At 43.5% G+C, this 18777-nt stretch overlaps 1 long non-coding RNA gene and 1 pseudogene across 1 annotated transcript in view; both read left to right on the plus strand.

Annotated features, from left to right (window-relative positions):
* Positions 1-18777, plus strand: part of LOC126412835 (uncharacterized) — a 302199-nt gene that overhangs the window by 85993 nt on the left and 197429 nt on the right. The window lies entirely within an intron of this gene.
* LOC126413702 (5S ribosomal RNA) lies at positions 234-351 on the plus strand (annotated as a pseudogene).

Genomic DNA, 18777 nt, shown 5'->3' on the forward strand with positions numbered 1-18777 from the left:
CCCAAGTTCGTATTCAAAGGAATGTGCGTTTCCCCATGGCAATGCATACACAGAAAGCGACTGCAGAGAACAGTTTCCTGTTATCATCATTACACATACTGATGATGGAAATCTGAAAAGAGTATCAGTGCTAACAGAAACGGTGACGAATCGTGTTAGCAGAGTCTTAAAGTTGTCGAAAGAGGCGCGATGCTGAGCAATGTGAGATTGAGGTATCCAAATATAAAGTGCGTGCCAACGGCCTTGCCGCAGTGGTAACACCGGTTCCCGTCAGATCACCGAAGTTAAGCGCTGTCGGGCTGGGCTAGCACTTGGATGGGTGACCATCCATTCTACCGAGGGCTGTTGGCAAGCGTGGTGCGCTCAGCCCTTGTGAGGCAAACTGAGGAGCTACTAGATTGAGAAGTAGCGGCTCAGGTCTCGTAAACTGACATGCGGGCAGGAGAGCGGTGTGCTGACCACATGCCCCTCCATATCCGCATCCAGTGACGCCTGTGGATGAGGATGACACGGCGGTCGGTCGGTCCCGTTGGGCCTTCATGGCCTGTTCGGGAGGAGTTTTTTCTTTTATTTTTTTTCTTAAATATAATGTGTACAGAAAAGATTCAATGAAGACAAGAGTCAAGGAAGTGCATTCCTCATACATGTGTCATTACGTAACAATTTATACGGTATTGTGAAACATACAAAAAGATATCAACTTTCCGACAACTTCAGAGCTTTTGTGACGTGGAAGTTTACGTCAATGATAGCGAGGAAACTGGCAGAAGTAAAGCTGTGAGTACCGGGCGTGAGTCGTGCTTCGGTAGCTCGGATGGTAGAGCACTTGCCCGCGAAAGGCAAAGGTCCCGAGTTCGAGTCTCGGTCGGGCACACAGTTTTAATCTGCCAGGAAGTTTCTGAAAAATATGTTGTATGTATGGGATTTGGTTTTAGAGGTTCCTGAATAAACGTCCCGTGTGCCGACCAGGTGACATAGTTTCAAAATGGGCGGCATAATTAATTTTTACGGAAAATCTGACGCATCTGAATTAAAGAAGCCACTCACATATTCAGATGTAACGTGGGTTCATAAGCACCACTCTATAAATGTTGTCATATTCATAGTCTGTATGGAATATTTTCAGATAAAAGCACCAGTCGGTATTTCATTAATTGTCGTGCTATGCAGGGCATTTGGCGTGTAGACGTATAGCGTTTGGCAGCTTTTACTCGTACTACTACTGGAACATACGCTGTAAGAAAATGGCTCAAATGGCTCTGAGCACTATGCGACTTAACTTCTGAGGTCATCAGTCGCTTAGAACTTAGAACTAATTAAACCTAACTAACCTAAGGACATCACACACATCGATGCCCGAGGCAGGATTCGAACCTGCGACCGTAGCGGTCGCCCGGCTCCAGACTGTAGCTCCTAGAACCGCACGGCCACTCCGGCCGGCCATACGCTGTAAGACTTTCCCTCCCTGTTTCGAGGTAACAAGAATAGTCCGTACAGGTCTTCACTTCTCTCTGCTGGGCAGTACGAAATATTCACAAGATAAAAATTATTTTTAAAGTGTGGCTAAACATTCACACAAATTTTAATTTTGCGTCATCGGTGGGCTAAGTAATTATCAACGAAAAAAAGGCAGATGACAACTTAGGGTTATTAATGACGCAGCGCTACACGAAAGAACAATGCGTTCAATTCTTCAGCTACATTTTAAAAATAATTGATTTATGTATTATTTTATAAATAAAAGCTAATGAATTTATAAATTTACAATTTAATGATATCTGTAATTTATGTATTAATAAATATAACTTATAATTAATCAATAATTTAAAAATAAAAATAATGAAGATTTGGCAGCTACTGTTCGCAGTTTTCTTACAAAATACTGTCCGCATAGCGTTTAAACTTCATCAACTATGAAGAGATTCATTAAAAAATTAATGAAGACTGGATTAGTTAGTGATCTTAAACATTTTGGATGTCCTTCAACAAGTCGTTCAACGCAGAACATCGAAGCAGTTCGTGAGAGAGTTGCAAAGTGTGCAGGGGTATCTATTTGGCTCCTTAGTCAACATCTGGACTTCCGAGAAGTTATCTACAGCGTATTCTCACGAAAGATTTGGATCTTCATATATACAAAGTTCAATTGACTCAAGAACTGAAGCCTACTGACCACACACACGGTTCGTAGAATTAATTATGGGACAACAAGATGTGTATGCTAATTTTTCGAAAGAAACCCTCTTGGGCTCGTTTTCATCTTGATGGTCTGTTTAATCGAGAAGGTTGATACTATTTGGTGTTCAGAAAATGTACGAGTGATCGTTGAAAAACAAATGCATCCACAACGTTGCACTAATGGGTACGAATTTTGTGGTGGGGGCATTGAATACGCAGATGGTTAGCCAACAAGAGTTAATGCTGCTCGCAGTAATGTCATAATAATATCTATGTTGCAAAATATGATTGTGGGTGACGCATGGTTTCAACAAGACGATGCCACATGCCATGCAGCTTGAGAAATGATTCGATTAGTGCACGAGACTGTTCCTCGTCGTGTGATTTCCAGGTCTGGTGATCAGAATTGACCGCCCAGATCATGTGAATTCACGCCGTTGGACTTTTTTATTCGAACTTTTTTGAAGTCTAAGGTTGATACCAGCAAGCCCGCGAGCACCCACGTTCTGGTGGAAGAAACTCAGCGCTGTATCAACGGAATTTAGCCACTTTTATGCGACACCGTCATGGAAAATTTCAACGAAAGAGAGCATATGTGCCCAACATAGCCGCAGAGGCTATTTAACTGATATTCTATTCCTTACGTAGCCCTATACTGTACATTTTACGAATCTGTAAAAAAAAAGTTTCTGATTATAAATCTGTGTTTTCCATTAAACTTACTTGTTGTGAGAAATATGAAATAACTTTAGTATTACAAATCTTCACGGCTGTTGGCTGACTGATTCCTCGTCGACAAGCTGCTCCTCCAGCTAACCGTATCGTCGCATTGCTTCACTCAGGTACACAAGTGACGAGTTTCTCTCCGGCTTGTGTAAATCAGCTGCAGAGCTGAGTCCATCTGCCGGTGTTTCTTTTAGAAGCAGTAGCCCGTCTGTTTGATGAGGCGACCGTATCTTGATGACAGCTAGCGGAAGCTGCTGAGTTGACAGCCCGAATACACGCGTGGTTGCGCGGCGGGTTGCCTGATTCCTCAGCCTCAGGGGAACACACTACGTGTGCGTGAAGGTCTAGCGCCCGGCTCTTTCGTACGGGAGGCTGTGCTTCGGAGGGCAGAGAGCTGAAGGGAGTTGCTTTACATATGACCTTAACCTTTTGAAAACGGTAAACTGAAACGGCAGCGACACGTGCCGGGCTCGTGATGTTCACTGCTTCGGCACTTATCGTACGAAGGGCCCACGACTGTCCTTGCATGCGTCGTGATGGGGAAAGAAGATACGAGGGTTCTGACATCACAGGGTGGAAATTTACGTTGCGGAGCATTCCTTAGCTAGAAAGGCGAAATCACGTACCTCAGATTATTTTCAGTGAGGAGAGAAACGTGGTCAACAAGGTGCGAGAGCGCAGAACTTACGAGACGTCATAGTGGAGTACGTCGACTATTTGAAGACCGTATTTGATTATTTTTATATTACAACGTGCTAAGAATATATAAGGTCACGGCACATTGAGGATCTGGTGAGAACGTGTCGTTTTTGGCGCGATGATTTACAATAAAATGTCGGGAAACAAGACAATGACAGTTAAGGTATCCTCTTATGTGGTAGCTTTCGTTAAACAACTTGAGTGCTATGAAGCAATGCCATCTGAAGTCACGAGCGAATTGAAGATTTATCAAAAACGCATTGTTTCCTATTACGATTTATTATAATTTGAAGTACAGACATATCCGTGGTCAAAAAATTCAGAACATCTTATTATAAAAGACATTGACGTCAATAACATCAGTTACCTTTAGTGTAGTGGATAGATACGCCTCCTGTGAGCTGAACGGCTGCTAGTTCATGTCGTACTTGGTGTAAATATGTTTTCTTCACGTTCAACTTTTATTAGTACACACATCAAAAAAAGTTTTGCATCACCGCAGTTCCCAGAGCTCCTGAAGATAGACGTTGACTGTGGATAATCTATCACAGACACAGTCCCTTTGACCGTTCATAGAGGTCACTAAACCTGCCCAAAGATGTAAAGAACCATGCATGAGCAGCGCCTATTAGACGGAGGGGGTCCGACAGCCGATCAAATACATTCATTCCACCAGGAAGGAGGTACACCTCGTGTTGTCTGTAGTTCAACCATGCCTAGACAGTCAATAGCGCTGTTCGATCGCGTCCGCATTGTTACTTTCTGCCAGGAAGGACTCTCAACAAGGGAAGTGTCCAGTCATCTCGGAGTGCACCAAAGCGATGTTACTCGGACATGAAGCAGATACAGAGAGACAGGAACCGTTGATGACATGCCTCGCTCAGTCTGCCCAAGGGCTACTTTCGGACAGAATGCTACGACGAATACAGGCATGCATCAGAGCAACAGGACGGGCTACTGGGTATTACAGGTACCGGTGTGTACAGCAATCTTGACCAACACCTCTGAAGTTCTCGATGTATGGTGGTACAACATGCAATGTGTGATTTCATGAGCAATAAAAAGGGCGGAAATGATGTTTATGGTGATATCTGTTCCAATTATCTGTACAGGTTCCGGTACTCTCGGAACCGAGGTGTTGCAAAACTCTTTTTGATGTGTGTATAATAGTAGTTCTCCATTTTTTGAACGTGGCTGGGAACGTGGATAACTGAATTACAAGACAGGTCACGACGTCACTGGCTGGCCATTGACTGCAGAGATAAGAGTTTAGCTAGCATATGTACACAAGGGAGCAAATATGCTATTTAGAGGACACACTGAAAGGGGAATAGTGTTTGCATGATGTTAAACGTAAGAATCTCTAAACTAAAAATATCTGTACTGAAGCGCTTTCCGGCGTTGAGAAAAGAATGCGTTAGGCTGGAGTTAATGACAACAGACGAATGTCAAACCAAACTAATTAAACATCGATAAACTCTTCAACATTGATATTTAGCCAAAAACTGACACTTAGAATGCTGCAGTCGAAAATCCCGTTGTGGCTGACATTATGTGTGGTGTACCAGCTCGTTTTCGTGCGGACGTCAACCACTTTACAGAATGACAATTATCGTGCTTCACATTGAGAAATACCGGTGCGCGATACTGTTGGGCTCATAAATGTTTTCCTGGCTGTTTTCAAAACAGATAAATATATTTGTTTGCGCGTTCAGCTAAGCGTGTCGCTGCTAATGGAGCAACAACTAAAATGAAGAAGTGAAATAAATTTTCTTGACAGATAATCAGTCACCCTCTAAAAAGAAGACACAAGTCACTTTGGAGCGCAGTAGATGGTGTAACGTAAAATCTGGTAGCAGATGGGTTTGGGATCTTAGTTGGTAATATAGGGTGCTCTGTAGTGACGTATGGGTTGTGTGAACTGCGTTTCTCCCATCAATTTCTGGTCTCTTTCGTTCGTGTATTGTATCTCTCACAATACCAGTTCCTTGAATTCGTTGTACAGTGTTTGCTAAGGCAAATCGTAAGACATTAGCTCTATCAGGTAACCATTCAATACACAATCACTGCGATTCCAATATTTGGCGACATTTACCATAAACGAAAATATTATCGACTTTTTCGACCTTTGTGCACATAGTGTACGTGTGAATAGCTTAAAGAGCATGTTGCCTCATCCCTGCAACATCATAGCAAAGGCTGATGGGCTTCGAGCGCCCAGTTAACACACGAACCGTATCCTCGTTACGTATCTAATTACATTTGGCGCGTTTGTAAGAGTTTCACAATTATTCTGTAGTTGCAGTTCTCCTCGAAGGCTGTTTCGGAGCCTGTGTCACAATTTGGCAGCTATAAACGATAGAAAATTTCTTCAGTACGTCAGCATAACTCTTTGGAACATTCTGAGCTGTGACTTGGCAAGAACTGTCCCTCGGTATATTTACCCGCCACAGATACGTTTCGTGGTGGCCTGGCACAATAAAATAACTGATAATGGTACAGGAAAATATGGCTGACAGTAACAAGAAAGCGGTACTGAGACACAACAATTAGTGCATGCGTGTGTGTGAGTGTGTGTGTATGTGTGTGTGTGTGTGTGTTTTGTGTGTGTGTGTGTGTGTGTGTGTGTGTGTGTGTGTGTGTGTGTGTGAGAGAGAGAGAGAGAGAGAGAGAGAGAGAGAGAGAGAGTGAGAGAGAGCGATATTCTTTGTGTGGATGAGTGAGAGTGAAACTGTCTAGTGTACGAGTGATTTGGATGGAAAGGGGGCGGGGGGAGGGAGGCGCGGAGTAAGAGAATGATGGACTTAACAATAGGTTGGGCGTGGTCTATAATCCATCCGATAACAGATCAGATATCAGGTGCTTTACTGCTGTCCTAGGGGCGTCAAAACATTGTGACCGACGCTCTAACTAACATGAACAGGGGGGCGCCTAGTTCCCAGAAAGAGCTGCGAAACAACGATGGAATGTCACGCGACGGCCTGTTACGACAGCCAGGTAATGAAAGCAGATGCAGTTTGCGTGCTAGCAGCAGCGCGACTTCTTCGTAATCGCCAGCAATGTCCCTCGGGAGGAGAAATTCTCCTTTGTGAAACACTTGTTGGAACCTCAGGTGGTTGCTGCGCCAAGCCAGTTTGATAAAATTTGAGCATAGGGAAAGAAATGATGCGTGGATAGCGACTGCTTTACTATTTGGTGCACCTGTCTTTGTGGCACGCTAGCTGATATGGAATTAGCAACGTCCTTCCGTCATTATGGTGTAGGGCGGGGAAGGGGGGGGGGGACCTGGGAGGGGGACGGAGAGCTGTAAATATTGCAGCGTAAAAAGATACAATTAACGATAAATTTTCTGTCTCTGAAACAAAACTGTAACTTGGACGGAACTGTGCCTGCAATTCTGGGTGCTGCGAAACTCTTTACTTATGTTACTCTGTTACTGTCATTTATCCCCACATAGATTACTTATTTATCTCCAGAAATGCACCAGAATAACTATTCTCTTTGAATATAATTGAATAATAATTGCTATGTGAAAAGTGCTTCCATATTACGTCGATCATAACTTTCATACTTTTTTTCAAGCGAGACCGTAATTTCCGCAGATTTAGCTGCCATTTCCACTTTAATGTACTGGTATCTCTGGCGTACCAGTATTGGTCTAATAAGAGTATTTTGCGGTTAGGGATTCTTAATATTAAAGAAATAAGCGCTTTTTGCGAAATTTAGACAAATTAATGTAAATTAACGTTACAGCTATTGTTTTTCCACATTTTGGCAATTATTACGTCTTATTATACTCCGTAAAGTAATATAAGTAAAATTTAACTTCATAATTTTCATGCAAAAATTTCGGCGCTAGAACCACCGCACCGTAGTCAAAACAAGTATAAGTACCAATTATTCCGTTTTATTGTATTTGTGAACAATACTTTCCTACTACAAGCTGTTAGAAATAATTAATTTTCTGATCAGTATTTGACTTATACTACCTCAAATTAAATTTTCGTCTAATGGCAGCCTTCCATAAAGTACCACAACAACTTTAAATTTGTATTACTAGACAATGCCAGTAATCTGCATAAGATTAACATTGCTGTATTAAAAGAGTATGAGTGTGTCAGAGCTCTGAAGGCTCTCGCAGTCGAATACCGAAGTTTGATTTTTGAAGGAAACTGACGGTTGTTTTCAATAGAGTCCATATCATTTCCCACAGCAAGGCAATCGATTCATGTAACACAAGTATCATTGCTATTGTGATGCATTATTTTAGGCCCTCAGCGTTAGCGAAATTTTGTGGAAGCAACATTTAGTTACCGCAGAAGGCTTCATTCGTCAAAATCTCCTTCAATTCTATTACTGAATGGCTTATTGGCTGCGTATCGCTAAGTCAGTAGTTATAACTCCAATGAGATTGCACTGGGTAGCAACAGCCAACAACATGCTATATCTTTATTAACAAGGCTGTATGTATTTGTGCTACTGGTGCAAGTGACAGGATATTCGATTAGCTTGTCATGGAGCTCAAATCATGCTTCCATATTTGGGCGAAGGATCAAAGGAAGACCATGTAACTACCCTGAACGAAGCTCATCTAACATTGTTCCATCCAGCAGTGTACAATATCCTAGATATTGTTCGTAGTTCATAAATAAGTTATACATAAATATAAAAATTATTTCGTATACATGTTCAGTTAAACAAATAATCGAAATTGTTCATTATGGTATGACATAGTGATAAATATTGTGTCGTAAGATACTGTTCCAGTGAAACATGGATATTTCTCAAAGTAGGCTGAGGAAGATTGAGTACCCACATAGCAACACACAGAAACATATGAGTGTAGCTTGAACCGTAAGATAGTCGTAAGTGACAATGCACCGACTAGAGGTTGAAACGTTATGGTGAATGGACTGGATAGTAGGGTGAAAGATAGCACTTCTGGAATCGGAGCTGATGTGAATAGTCAGGAACAAGGATGATAAGTCTCTGAAGACGCCATACTCTAAGCAGCGACGTGTGTGTGAACATAAAAGGCGTCGAAATTCACATGAGCAGTGTTCAACACAGAAAAACCTAGGAGCGAACATGTTAGCTTAGTCATTTAGACTCCTGGTCTGAATTCTGCGAGAATATTTCAGGTTAAAATTTGTATTCGAAATTGAGTGATCCACACACAGTACTCTTCTCCCCATTTCGCAGTAAAAGATGTAATGCGTTATTAACTAATATGGGTTGTCCTTGGTACCATGAATTAATCGCTTTCAGGTGACACATTTTGAGCATCAGGCTTCTCTTATTTATGAGCGTCAGTAAAGTTTATCGCACGGCCCGATGATTCTTTTGTATCACATGAACAACTCGACTAGCTTGTAGTTGGTGCGGATCCACTAGTTACACTCAAGATACCACAAATATATGTGTTCAGCTTTCTCACACTGTTAGCTTGTTACCACAGAACAGCTTCCCTGGAAGTTAATTGCTGGTTAATTTTTTGTTGTCAGATCACATTACTTCATGCATTTACACTTACAGTATTCATTGTTCCAATCTTATTTACTCATTTATGGAATACATTAAATACTTCCAAATCTCCAAGAACTCTGGTGAGTAATTGATTAACCTCAGTGCTCCACACCCATTACCAATTAGTTTATGGGCCTAGAATGGGTCCCGAAGAAAAGATTATCCATTTTTTTCTGTAGATCACAGTCAACGATAACAAGACCTAACGGACCTGTATCAGCCAGATAAGTATGTTACTTGGGCAGGTGAGTCTGAATAATTATTTACAATTGTGTAACCATGTTATTGGAAAAAGTGAGGAATCCGGTTAATCAAGAAAGCAACGCCTAAACATTTCCGTTACCAGTTGTCTCAGGAAATTACAAGAATATTAAATCGGAATAAATTTTCGCAGTGTTACGCCATCATTCCATTAAAAAATGAAAATGATATTAAATTCTAGCAGATAATCCTTAACACATTAGTGACTAACTGAAATTGAAAAATCATCGTTCTATGAAGATCAAATCATAAAAGCTGCATTAATTTTTCATTTCCTGGAACAGTTTCATTAGTGCGTACAAATATGAATGTACACGCAGGAATAAACTGCGGAATAACACATACACAAATGAATCAGTACAAGAAGTATCTACAGTATTTTAACTCTCTAAAATTACGTAAATATTCATTGAATTTAATTAACTAGATATCATACTGTTCCTTCTCTATTGTCCAGTTTTCTAACGTCCTGTAAAACTGTTCTTCAAACTTCTTTACTATTAATTCCTCGCAGTCTGATGACAACTTAGAAACTACTTCTCAAAACTGGGTCACGGTAGTCTCTCCTTCTTGCTGTCTATGGCTAATACCTTGAATATCTTACGGTCTCTGCTGTAACTGACTGGGAAACAGCTTCCGTGCATTTTAGGATTGTGTAATCTGATTAGAGATCTGAGACTGTCTTTTAACTATCACTAAAACTTGTGATGTTACTGGATCAAAATCCAGTTTGGCGAGAATGCGTTCTACTTCCGTAGATAATTCGGACTGAGCTTTCGACATTTCAGCTTGCTGAGATGTTGCAATCTGAACTTTCGTACGTAAAAGCTTTAATTCTTCCAAAATTTCCGACAAGGGATCAACCATACCCTGGGCTGAAACCGGTGCCTCTTCCATTCCACCCAGCTCACTAACAGGTGTCACTGTTGTTCTGCTGACTTTATGAACTGTGCTCTTCTCTTGACCATAACAAAGAAAAATGCCAGAAGTAATTAACAATGTCCTCAACTGTGACATTCTTAATGTAGACAGACTTAATTCGATTGCTGCAGTTTCTACTAGAGTAACTCTTGGAATAAATAACAGCTGTGTCTGTAATCTACAACTGAAGATATTACTAAATACGAAAAAATGAAATTCTATGATACTGTTTGTATTAAAGTAGAAACCAGTCAAGTGGCACATTTGGACCAGGACTATAGTTTCAATGTTCTTGCCTGTGTGACGCTCTGAACGAGGGACCGACACTTCATAGCTACAGATGAGCAGGCTCCATCAGACCATGAAACAAATTTTTAACCACAGATTAGACAATATACACATTGCTGTATTACAATAAAACGTGTGAAATCCATATAACCTATACACCTGAGAGTCCTGTCAGATGGAGAGCAAATTTATACTATCAGAAGGAAATAATGATTGAATATTCATATTTTCTTTTTTATACTTCAAATTAGGTTACTTAGAAAGAAGCTAATCTGCATTGAATGCAGTTAAGTGCCTCTGTTTCTGAATAATTAAATTCCAAGAAATTTCTCATCCGAAATTAAAATGGTCACTTCAGTTTAATAATCCTTAAGATTGCGTCCTTTCTTGTCAATGAGTAACTAAATGTGAATGATAGTACCAATGACGGCGCGGATATGTTTTAAGGAAAACAGTAAAATTCATTTGGTCGATGTTCTGCGTGCCAGAGAACCTAGTAGAAGTCTCACCAGTAATGTTTCTGACCTCGACTAACCTGAAACCTTAAATCGTTTTCCCTCTTCTCACATTATATTCACCAGAGTTCGCCCTTGCGTAATGACAGCAGCCAAGAAGTGACTAGTGGTCCCATGGATATAGCAATTTCATCGGATGAACAACTCATGGTTGCGAATCAACTAAGATTGGCAACACCGTATTGTTCTTACACGATGGATGGAATGAAGCACCAAGAATAAAATGTCTGCAGCACAGCAGAAATCATAATTTGTTTATGAATGGTTGTTGATCAAGAAAGTACGTTCGGAGTATTTACACGAAATAGGCAACCACCAGAAAACGTAGGAAGAAAGTACTAAGACGATAACAAGCGTGTTTGAACAGTATTATGCCGTTTTTATGCAACTGTTCAACCCTGCAGGCAAGTTGAGATCATGGGCCGAAAATTAATAAATATTCAGATTTATTTTCCTTAATATTGATACAAAAGTTATATTGTCCCATTCAGCAAGGAGTCTTTTAGAGACGCAATATTTACGTCTTCTATGTAGAGCTAACAGCTACCGTTCTCAGACTTCATTTCCTTAATTACGTTCCGTATGCCTCTACGGTATCTAACGCGTTTGAGATCTGCCGTGTCGGGTCCAACTCGGCACTTGGCGGCTTGTGGAAGAGGCGACGTGCGTGACCGGCAGGGACTGGGTCGTGTCGTACCTCTCAGGACAGCTCCATGAGCAACCAGACACAATTCCGTCGTGGAGCGAAACGAAACAACCACCTACTACAGACCGAAACGTGAGCTATCATACTTATTACACTAGTTTATACAATGACAAATGCTGAATTACATGTCGTCAAGAGCGACGAAAGGGTGTGGTCATGAAGGCTGTCTTGAATAGAAAGTTAAAAGGTGTTCCTTTTAGACAGGTAACGTAACTTGACTCCTGCCATTTATTCTACTACAGTGTAGAGGAGGGCTCACGCAAAATCGACAGCTCACCTCAGCCGGCCGCTGTGGTGGAGCGGTTCTAGGCGCTTCAGTCTGGAACCGAGCTCCTGCTACGGTCGCAGGTTCGAATCCTGCCTCGGGTATGGATGTGTGTGATGTCCTTAGGTTAGTCAGGTTTAAGTAGTTCTAAGTCTAGGGGACTGATGACCTCAGATGTTAAGTCCCTTAGCGCGTAGAGCCATTTGTACCATTTTTTAACCTAATCTCACTTAAGGGTTATTAGTGACTCCCCGTACGTAACGACTGTGAACTGCAGAATTGACGAAGGCACACCATGCCTACAGCGGACCTGGAACCAGGGAACCCTCTATGTTGGTAGACCGGCGGCAGAACACAGTCCGAGAAAAAACGCCCTACCTAGCGCTGGTCTGGCTAGCGCCTGTAGTACGGAAGTCACCTCGAAGTGTTAAAGAGGTACGCTCCGTAATTTTCACGTGGTAGGAAGATGCGGACGCTCCTTCCAGCAGTATCTGCGCGAACATCGCAATAGTGAGACGTTACTGCAAGTATTTCGATCAGCCGTCGTTCGCCTCTGCGGGTTTCCGTCGTTAACTACTTGTAATTCTGCACGTATTGGTAGATGCCTGTTCTTCGCTTTTAGTGTTCTTTCTATTTTTAATTTTTTTAGCAACTGATTACTCTTAAATAAGGTGTAGATGTCAGGGATACAAATAAATTGCGATATAGACACTTCGTATACAGAATGTTTGGTAACTAGGCCTAATGTTTCCACTTTTCCCTTAAAAATACTCTAGGTGGGTGTGTGCGTTCAATTGACATAAATAAGAACCGTCTGCTTCTGAATAATCGTATTCGTTGTGATACAGAAATCATCACCAAAGCAAGAAACTTTTTCCGATTCGTTATGATCTTTGCTGTGATCCGTTGTTGTAGTGCCCAAATTAGACACCGCAACATATCAGAAGTTCGTTGTGGAATACAATAAAAATATATCATGGTACACGCTATTCTCAAGAATAGCATCGGCTAACACACAGATTTTAGACACTACAGCTCTATCTCTCTCTCTCTCTCTCTCTCTCTCTCTCTCTCTCTCTCTCTCTTTCCGATAGCAGCGCCGCCAGCGACTAGAAAGGTGAACTGTTTACATGCGGCATAAGAAGTACGCGTATTCTATCGATTATAATAGCTTGTGTAGTATTGTTTACAAACGGCAACGCGTGTACTGGCATAAAGTATTGAAAAAGAGGCACTCAAAATCATTGTTATGTTTCAAGATTTTAAACACGGCTGAAACAGCAACTGTTGAAAACTTCACTGTAAATGATAACAGCCAAATAGTTACAAGATAAAGATTTATTAAAATCCTTGACCATGGTTTCGATACATCTAAATACACCTGAAAAGGAAGACAACTTCATTGGTAAAAAATTAGCACCAGAAATGAGAAAGAGGAAAACAAAAACACTTATACCTTAAGTAACCGTAAAATTACCGAAGTATTACAAGCACAAAAACTTTTACTCACTTACTAAAATCACATCCTGCAATGGAGATACATAAAACAATCGTGCCAAAGGCGTCGTCAGTAGTTAACACACCATCTTCATTTATACAACATAAGTATGAAGAGAAGGTCGCTGCGAACACGGCATAGCATGAGTACTTCTTCGCCTGTGAACTAGCGTGAAGACGGTGTGAAAGCCCTAGGGCAGACAGCTTCGCCGAGAGAGGGCACTTGTGGTATGTGCGAAACAATCGCGCACATTACAACTCATGGATACATACTCATGCGCATCAACATTATTAAAAGTTGCGTTAATTCAAACCTTCTGTCTTAATAAATAAAACATATCAGAACCATTTAAAATACCTATGTACAAAAGAAAATATGAAACCAATTTACCAGTGTCAAGTAGATGAAGCTTACGCTAAGGAGCGCATCTAACGAGAGAGTGCACTAGTGATATGCCAGAGAATCTCGGGCAACTTAAAGACTAAAATACATACTAGCGAAAACAACCAAAATGTTATGGAAAAAGGAAACCATCTGTCGTGGTCAATAAAAACATAACAGAATCATTTAACAACACATACACATCGAAAGCCGCGATAGCAAACATCAAAAATACGTAAAATCCCAACAAGACAGGAAAGGCGCATCTCACCAGCATCAACAGGCAAGAAAACAAACTTCTAGTCAGCCAGACTACATTACATTCCAGCAAGGAGGGGTTTGAAACCATCCAAATTTTTTTTGTTTCTAAGCAGCACCTGTTCATTAAGAATATAACCATGTTTTTGAAACAGACGCTTGAAAATCTCCTTTGTGAAATTCTTTTCCTCATGAAAACTGTTAAAAACGTGAAACATTAGTTGCAGATCCCGGTCACTCCCTTGAAATATAATGGGTATGTCATCAACGTAACGAGCATAGAAAGAAATCATATTACCCAACACAGGATTATTTTTGAAAATATTGTCTTCTAAAGCATTCACAAAGATGTTGGCTAAGATACCAGCTAGCGGGCAACCCATGTCTAAGCCGATTTTTTTCCTTTATTGTGATTTCATTCCCCTGCCCCATATGGGCAGGGGAGGGCTGTCAGCGGCTTAATCCGCCGCTTTTCAGCCCAGTGACATTACAACTAAAACAAGAATAATATGTTACATATATAAAGCGATAAAAAAGTGGAACAAAAAACGTAGTAAGGGGAGAAAATGGAGTTAAAATTACACTGACATGGACACGTTCATGGGGGGATAGTTAAAAAAGTCACCAGAAAGTGAAGAAAACCCATTTGGGCATTATTAAAACACAAAGAAGACACTGAATGCATATGCGCAGGTTAAAAGAAGGCCACAGCATTAACAACACTCCAGAACGTCACACTTAAAACCCACTTGGAGTACACACGATGAAGAATAAAACTTCCAGGTGGGACCCGCAGATGGAGAGAGCGGAGAGGATGGAAAAGGAGGGGAGAGCAAGGGGCAGCAGGGGAGGCGGCGGGATGAAGAGAGTAGGGGCGTCAGCTGGTACATTAAGAGGCAGGAGACTGGTGGGGCAGGAGATGAAGAGGGAAAAGAAGGCAGGTGGGAGTGCAGAAACACTGAAAGGGAGCACAAGAGATGGAGGGGGAGTAGGAGGCAGAAGCCACTCAGGAGAGGAGAGGGATCCCTGGGGAGGAGGCAGGAAGAAGGGGTTAGCGTTGGTAGGAAGGATAGACGTCAGGGTGAAGCTCATCATCCGGGAGGGGTAGATGGTGGAAGCTGCATTGGGAAAGGAGGTAGAAGGTGTGGAGATGGAGAGAGGGTGGGACACAACAGTAAAGGCAGGGAAATGGGTTGGGGATGGAGAGGAAGGGAGACAGAAGGGGGTGAGCGGATCAATGCGGTGGACAATATATAGTGTGGATGTGTTTAAGGAAAAAGACTAGGTGGGGGAAGGGGATGAGGTCGTAGAGGATGTGCGTAGGGGATGGAAGGCGGATGCGGAAACTGAGGCAGAGCGCATGGTGTTCGAAGATTTGGAGAGCTTTATAGAACCGGGGAGTGGCGGAAATCCAAGCTATGCTGGCATAACAGAGGAAGGGGTGGATCAAGGTTTTGTAGGTGTGAAGGATGGTGGAAGGATCCAGACCCACGTTCAGCCAGACAGGAGTTTCAGGAGGCGGAATCTATTATGAGCTTCATTTTGGATGGTAAGGAGATGGGGAGACCAGGAGAGGTGGCGGTCGAGGGTGAGGCCAAATTACTTTTTAGGGTAGGAGGGAGGTGGATAGGACTGCCATAAATGGTGAGGTAGAAATCATGGAGACGGAAGGAGCAGGTGGTGCGGCCTATGATGATCACCTGGGTCTTGGAGGGGCTGATACGGTGGAACCACTGGTTACACCAAGCAGTGAATTGGTCAAGGTGGGTTTGGAGGGTATGTTGGGACTGTTGAAGGGTAGGATAAAGGGCTAGGAAGGTGGCGCCATCAGCAAACTGGAGAATATGAATGGGTGGAGGAGGTTTGGGCATATCAGCTGTGTACAGGAGATAGAGTAGAGGGGAAAGGACAAAGCCTTGAGGCACGCCAGCAGAGGGATAGAAAGTATGGGAGTTGGAATTGTAGATAGTCACATAGGAGGGACGATGGGAGAGGAAGGATGCAACGAGATGGACGAAGTTGATGGGGAGAGTATAGGTCTGGAGTCTGAAGAGGAGCCCAGGATGCCAGACACGGTCATAGGCATTCTGGAGATCAAGGGAAACAAAGATAGCAGAGCAAAGGGAGTTAAGTTGGAGGGAAAGAAGATTGGTAAGGCTAAGGAGCTGGCCGGCAGTGGAGAAGGAAGGCCGGAAGCCACATTGGTTAATGGGAAGGAGGTGGTGCTGGTTAAGGTGGCGGTGAATACGGTGAGAGAAGGTGGCCTTGAAGACCTTACTGAACACAGAGGTGAGGCAGATGGGACGATAGGAAGAGGTATCAGAGTGGGGTTTGTTAGATTTAGGGAACAGCAGGACATGGGAAGTCTTCCACAGGTTGGGGTAAAATCCAGTAGGGAGGAGGACATTGTACAGGGTAGCAAGGACAGTCAGGAAGGATGGGGGGATTCCTTGAGGTGGCGCTAGGTGACGTTATCATGACCAGGGGCGGTGTAGCTTTTGGAGTGGAGAACGTGTGTGATGTCTTGTGCAGTGATGGGAGTGTTGATGTCTGAGGGGGGTAACTGATCCAAGTTCTGGAAGCTAGGGGCGAGTGGGGGGACAGAGGTGTCAGTGCAGTCAGGGACAGTGGGGAAGAGGGAGTAATAAAAATGGTGATCATCAGGAATGGAGAAGACCTTGGAGAGGTGGGAAGCAAACTGGTTAGCCTTACTGAGGTTGTCAGGAAAGGGTCAATCATCATGGAGGATGGGGTAATGCCGGGTGGTATGGCTACCAGTAAGGCGGTGGAAGGCTGACCAGTACTTGGAGGAGTTGACAGGGAGGGTGGAGGCATGTGCATGTCTGGCGCCAGTCCTTGCGTTTCTCTGCTGTAAGTAAGTTCCAGATGTGTCGCTGTAATTGCTGGTTGTAACCCGATCACGGGTGCAGAGGAAGGAGTGGGAGAGCCTGTGGGATTCACACAGAAGGAGGACAGCCTGTGGAGCAAGCATAGGGTGGTAAGGGTTGATGAGTTTGGTAGGTATGTGAGCCTCCACAGCGTCAGTGATAGTCTTCTGAAGGAAGGAAGAGACATGGATGATGTCAGCAAGGTGGTGAAAGGTGAGGGGCTGGCTTTCGACCTGTAAGGCAATGGATTCCCGGTAGGCATCCCAATTAGCACAGCGGTAGTCATGGAAACACTTTGGAGGGGAGCTGGGTAGGTGGCTGCAGGGGTGGGACAGGCAGAGGAGATGGTGAGAAGGACAGGGAGATGGTCACTACCAATAGGATCTAGGATGTCGATGGCAATGCGACCAAGGAGGTTGGGGGAAGTGAGGATAACATCAGAGGTGGAGTTACTTCCAGGACAGGTGTGCTGTGGGAGAGGAACAAGGTCACAATGGTGGGTGGCAAGGAACCGATGCCACTGCCGAAGGGTGGCAGGGTCATGGGTATGGATGTTGAGGTCAGCAGTGATCACATAGGTGGAGGAGGTATGGTCAACATGGGAAATGACGTCAAAGGGGACAGGAGCTGCAGGGTGGATATAGATAGTGGCACAGGTGATGGTGAGGGAGGGAAAAAATTAGGCTGAGGGGAATGGTTGGGTCACTGAGGAGGGGTTGTGGCCTGACAGGGAGATGCTTGAAGTGGCCTATAGTGACCCCACCTCAGGCTAGGGGAAGGGGATTGTCAGTGGGGTGAAGGAGTTAGGGGGAGATGCATACAACATGGTGGGTTTGGAGGAAGGTTTCATTAAGGATGAAGGAGTCAGCATGGTGCTGGGATAGGATATGCATGAAGAGGTATTTGTTGGCAGAGACGGAGGGAATGTTGAGTTAGAGGAGACAATACTGTTGATGCACCAGGAGGTGGGAAGGAGGCGGCAAAGGGAGAGAGGGGCTTAAACAGAGGATGTCGAGTTGGGGGAAGGTACAGTGGGCCTGTTTGTGGGTGTAGGTGGCGTAGGTGCTTAAGTGAAAAAACAGAGTGGTTGGAAATTTGCTGGAGTGTATGGGTGCGCTGGAAGGGGTGAATGTTCTGCAGGACGATGGTGAGGAACCGGATGATGTCTTCTGCTGTAGGGGGAGGTCAGAGGGAATTGTTAGGGTGGATGGGCGGGTCAATGGCGTGAATGGGGACAGTGAGTTCAGGGTTGGTGGGAGGTGGTTTGGCTTTGCATTTGGAGGAATAAGTGGGGTGAGGTTCATTGCAGGTGTTGCAGGAAGGGATGGGGGAGGCGAGGTTGGGACACTGTTTAAGGAAGTGGGAGGCTTTACACTGGGGACAGATGGGGGGGGGGGTTTCTTGCAGATTCGGGTGAGGTGGTCTTTGTACAGGAGACAACACTGGCAGTGGTAGGATTGACGAGGCGAATGGGACAGGTCAGCAGGGTGGTGGCAGTTGAAAATCAGGGCTCCCTGCGTGAGGAGGTGGTCGATGGAGGAGGCGGACTATGTAAATATACACATGAGGAAAGTAGGGCCACAGTAGTTGTAAATACGGTGGGCTGACGGATTTCCAGGGCGGGATGGGTGTTCAGCCTCCGTGACCACACCGCTGAGTTTTGTGATAAT

Source organism: Schistocerca serialis, chromosome 7 (assembly GCF_023864345.2).
Source record: "Schistocerca serialis cubense isolate TAMUIC-IGC-003099 chromosome 7, iqSchSeri2.2, whole genome shotgun sequence".
NCBI lineage: Eukaryota > Metazoa > Arthropoda > Insecta > Orthoptera > Acrididae > Schistocerca > Schistocerca serialis.